This window comes from Chenopodium album, chromosome 5 (assembly GCF_948465745.1).
Source record: "Chenopodium album chromosome 5, dcCheAlbu1.1, whole genome shotgun sequence".
NCBI lineage: Eukaryota > Viridiplantae > Streptophyta > Magnoliopsida > Caryophyllales > Amaranthaceae > Chenopodium > Chenopodium album.
The window spans coordinates 47,263,949-47,269,526 of record NC_137838.1 but is presented as its reverse complement, the minus strand read 5'-3'; the positions used below and the strand labels follow the sequence as shown (position 1 = coordinate 47,269,526).

The 5,578-nt window shown below is 34.7% G+C and overlaps 1 non-coding gene across 1 annotated transcript; it reads left to right on the top strand.

The window, feature by feature from the left end:
• Window positions 1-866: 866 nt before the first annotated feature.
• Window positions 867-973, top strand: LOC145633436 (small nucleolar RNA R71). Its single transcript, XR_014112761.1, has one exon. It is a non-coding gene; the product is annotated as a small nucleolar RNA R71 (small nucleolar RNA).
• The last annotated feature ends 4,605 nt before the right edge of the window (window positions 974-5,578 follow it).

The following is a 5,578-nucleotide window of genomic DNA, read 5'->3' as shown; positions in this document are numbered from 1 at the left end:
AGGAATTAAGATCAGGAACAGGTCCATCTTCCTTTGGCATAGGAGGTCCATCATAATGTTAACCACTCCTTAGAGTGATTGTATTGGCATGACCTGTGGGATGGATTGGTTGCGATGGTAGAGGTCCCTACTGACGGGTTTGTAAAGTAGATGAAATCTGCGCAATTTGATTATCCATGATTTTATTGTAGCTATAATTGAATCAATTTGTGCATTCCTACTCTCCATATGCTTTTGCATGTTTGTAAGAATTGCTCTAATTTCTGTCATAACAGGGTCAGAAGATGAGGAGGGTTGTGCTTGATTTTTCTGGCCATATTTAGGATGGTAATATTTCTGTTGTGGTGGAGGCTGCTGTTGTGTTTGTTGTGAAGGTGGAGGGTTTTGTATGTACATTGGTACTCCGGTAAGAAAGATATGGATGGTTCCGGAGACAAGGATTATAAGAGTTAGAGTATGGGTTATTTTGCCTATAGGTTTGAAAGGCATTAACTTGCTCAATGGAACTCGTACAATCTTGCTCCCAATGCTCTACAGTTTCACAATTTTCACAAAAAGCTTCATTGTTAGCAACATCAAAAACATTAGCTACAGAGTTAGGAGCAACAGTAAGACTATCTAGTTTCTGAGAAATAGATGTTAACTGAGCTTGCAAAAAGGATACAGAATCGACATTATGCTTTCCTTTGTTAGCAAACCTTCTCGGATTCCCGTATTGAGAATTGTGTATTGCCATATCTTTGATAACATGTCCTGCATCTTCCACATTAAGATTCATGAATCTCCCACTAGATGCAGAATCTAGAACTGATCTAGATGAATTTCCAAGTCAATTGTAAAAGGCTTGGATTAATTGCCATTGTGCTAGATTATGGTGGGGGCATTCTCTGTGTAGATCCTTGAACCTCTCCCAAGCCTCATATAGAATTTTATCGGTCTCTTGGGCAAATTTCTGAATAGTACTCCTTAGTACGGTTGTTCTCTCTACAGGGTAATATTTATGATAAAAATTCTAGGCAAGAGTTTCCCAGTTTGTAATACCAAGTGAAGTTCAATTAAACCATTAAACCATAATTTAGCTTTTCCACATAATGAAAAGGGAAAAAGAATCTCCCTGATTTGGTCCTGCGTGACCCCGGCTTGTCTAATGGTGTTGCAATACTGGCAGAAATTTGCAATGTGAAGATTAGGATCTTCACCCTTAGCCCCACTGAATTGCTTCCTCTCTATCATTGTTACTAGTAGAAAAAGTGCTATTTGTAGCCGGCGAAATTGACTTTTGGTAACTGGCATTGTTGGTTGCGAATGTCACCGGTACAACTAGTGAAAATTATTTGTAACCGGGTAATGTTAGTTACAAATAATGTATTATTCGTAACTGGCTTAATCCAACGCCAGTTACAAAAAGTCTATTTTCCAATTAAGAAATCACACTATTTGTAACTGGCATTAAGTTACGTCGGTTACAATAAGGGTATTATTAGTAACTGACAAATCATAACGCCGGTTACGAATATATTTTTTATTTAAAAAAAAATACTATTAGTAACTAGCACAAGATTACGCCAGATACTAATGAATAATTATTATTTTTTTATAAATATTTGATTCGAATACCAAACGACCCATGCATCGTTAAATGGGTTATAACCTGTTACAATTTAACCAACAAAACACGTACTCCAAATACTTCCATAGAACTTAAATTTACCCGCAACATACAATACAAACACTCTAAATAGTTCCACACAAATCAAGTTATTCATCCAAAACCATACAATACAACAAAATTAACTATACTTTAATTTCCAACAAAAACAATTAAAACTTCAATAATTCACATACTACCTCAGTTACAGGTTATGTGCAACGATTTGACATAAAGCAGAAAGAAAAAATGTCTAATCGTTGCACATAACCTGTAACGGAGGTACTAATTAAAGTAATAAATAGTTCCACACAACTCGAATAACTCACACACAAGACTCATACTTCACACTAATGACATCAGGTTAACAACTGAAAAAAGAAAGAAATTGTTCTTTAAAGGTAACCAGGTGGTGGACCAATATTTATCTATGATCAAAAGTCCCAATATAAGTCCAACAATTAGTTGATCTCATCAATCTCAGAGCCTTCAAAGGCCACTTTTACACTCAATCTCTTCACTTATGTTATTGTCTTACTGATCTTATTTTATAAATACAATAATAAGTAATCTTCTACGTATTTTCCATGGCATTACAAAGTTAAATTACCAATTACCTGTTACTTTTCAGTTCATCACTTACTGTACAACAATTTTAATGACACTTTCCTTCTTATAGTAGAAAAATATGAAGGAAATTCAATGTCAGTATGCTGCTTTTCAAGCTTATAAACTGTTCATATCTTCTACTATGACACGCCTCAAGGATACATACACCTCCTTTAATAATTGATATATGAGCAGCCACACCAAGTTCTCAGTCTTCTCACTTTCCTGGTCTTTCCGCTTGCCAGACCCTTCTTACATCACTATTTAATAACAATAAAGGGGCAGTTTGATTTGAAGATGAGGAAAGGAAATAACAAAGAGAAACGAAAGGAATAGTATAAAAACTCCTTCATTGATCCATCTTGTCTGGGTGTAGAGGGGAAAGAGATTTAATTCCATTTCAACTGCTTGTAGAAAAAGAAGGGCCTTTTCGCTTGTTCGTAAAGCTTTCGAGCAGCTCTTTCAACTGCCGCCTAATCTCCCAACATGCTCAGGTACCTACCGGCCAGAGGGAGCTTGCTTATAGAAAGAAGATGGGCCGGTCAAAAAAACAAGGCGCAACGGGCTCTCTGCTCCTAGTCACTATGTAGTGCTATTAAGTCCTCCGGGGGACTGGACTCCACCAAGGGGTTCGGTTACCCTCAACACTTACAAGGAAAATATATGAAAATGTCCACTAAACACTCACAAAGGGATTTTAGGTTGATAATTAGCTTTTCTATTCTCAATTACCCTCAACTAAAAAGCCGTTAAAGTATAAAGCTCAAGCTCCTCCCCTCTAAACATCCATTATCAGAAAGTCTGAGCTCTATACAAGTCATGTATCAAAATCCTAAAAGGAAAGTATAGAGGTAGGAAAGGCAAACATGAAACAAGTGAAAGGAGTTAAATATAATAATTTTTTGTGTTACAAGACTGCTCCATGATGCAGCTTTAATGGATCACGGTGACTCGTTGACTAATCAAACTAGCACAAAGCAAAATGACAATTGTGAAAGCAAATAAGGACTGAAAAGTGTTTCGCTATTCTGGGGCAAAAACAGCCCACAAAAAACAATTTTCCATCTGCTTTTTTTTCCAGGTAATTAGGTACCTCTCCTATTAAGCGGATATGAAGAGGGCCAATATAATCACAATTTACAAATGTGAAAGCTTCCTAATTGACCATGCTAACTTCATTTTCGTAGAATAAATACAAAAAAGAACTGCCTTTCCCTACAAAAACAGCTTATCAACCTAATTGTGTAACTAATTGACCATTTCACAAAAATGTACATTAAAGCATTATCAAAGCATGACCTAAAACCGTTATCAATCAATCTGGAAACATGTTTTAATAACTAACCCAATTTTAATACCCAGTTATAATCGCATCTTCATGAATTCTCAAAGCCATAAACAAATTAAAATCGATCATACAACTCACCAACAAGAATCAAAGTTATCAAAGTGATTGATTCAATACAAGATAATTCCCAATCTGTGAGAGATGAGCTCTCCTAATACTCTTAGCTGCCTTCTAGCATAAGTGAGCACAACAGAACACCTGACTAAATTCCTAGCAGACATGTAATCTAACAGCAAGAAACGATGCTATTAGATTATAGTTCAACTTTCCAAGACAATAATGTTTGCAATATATATAACAAAGTACATTGTTGGTCTGGAATGGCTGGCAGATCTATACCATCCCACCAACAAATCCATATAGTAAAATATTATTTCACCACCAAAATTCAAATTAGCAATTTAGACGAAGAGATAAATGTATTAATAGATCAAAGTGATTGATTCAATACAAGATTTACACACACACACAGCAGTCGCACACACACAAAGCAGTAACACAAACAATAATCGTTTCTTAATTTTTTTTGTTCGAAATTATTCATCAAAACCTAATTTCCTTGGCTTTTAATAATCATATTCATTAAAAATTAATCAAGTAATTGAAAACAACAATAATCAATTCGAATTTACATGTAAAACCACTAATTTGAAAGTACAAGAACCCTAATTCAAAAGGAACACATACCTCAAAACCTTGATAAAAATCCCCTAAAGCTGATCCCAAATTCGAACAAACCAAAACAACAATTAATGGAGTGAGATGCAGCAAAAGAGAAGGAAGAGCGGTGAAGGAGAAGGAGGAGCAGTGAAGGGGTAAAGGAGAAGGAGGAGCAGTTTGTATTGGAGCGAAAGTGTTAGTGGTTTTTTTTATTTCTGCGAATTTACGTGAATAATACTAGCTACCTTAATTTATTTATTTATTTTTAACCATTAATCAAAATTTAAATGAAAATTACTTTCCAAAAAAAAAATAATGAAAAATAAATAAAAATTAATGGAAAGTAGAAAACTAAAAACTTAATATTTGTTGCTTTTACAAAAAACAAAAATTATTATTAGACTTATTATTTATAACCAACGTTTGTAAGCTAGTTACAAAATTTTTGTCAAATTTACTTTGACTTATTATTTGTAACTAGCGTTTGTAAGCTACTTACAAATGTTTTGGTCAACTTTTCTTTGACTTATTATTCGTAACTGGCGTTTCAAGCTAGTTACAAATGTTTTGGTCAACTTTTTTGACTTAATATTTGTAACTCGCGTTTATAAGCTTGTTACAAACGCTTTGGTCAAATTTTCTTTGACTAAGTATTTGTAACTGGCGTTTGTAAGCTAGTTACAAGATTTTTAGTCAAAGTTTTTGTGACTTAACATTTGTAACTGACATTTATTTAGGCAGTTACTAATAAAACTTCAAATAAAGATAAAACCACATATTAGTAACTAACATTTACTATGTTGGTTACTAATGTCATGGAATTTGTAACTGACATTATCTTAGTCCTGATGCTTCTGTAACTAGCATAATATACGCCAATTATTAATAGGGCGTTACAAATAGCATTTTTTCTACTAGTGTGTGATAAATTGGGGTTTGATTTCAAATTGCACTCCATCAAGGGCCGGAGTGGGAGTAAGGTGTGGAAAATCTGTAAGCTTTGGCTGCGAGTAATCACTGAGTTTATTAGGTACCGCCCTCTCTGATTCTAGATCTGAAGGAATTTCTCAGTCACTGGAATCAGTTGGAGGGTCTCTTCGATTACTGTCTTCCTCAGAATCCGCCAGGATTTGTCTTTAGAGATTCTTTTATCTATGGAACGAGCGCTCGATCTCAGGATCGAATGGAATGTAACCTGATCTGGAACACTTAGGCATAAACAAAGAAATAAAATAAAAATATGAGAATTGCCTCAAAGAACTAACGTTCTCTAAGACAAGTGGGGATAATCTAGACTACAAAAATAATCAGAA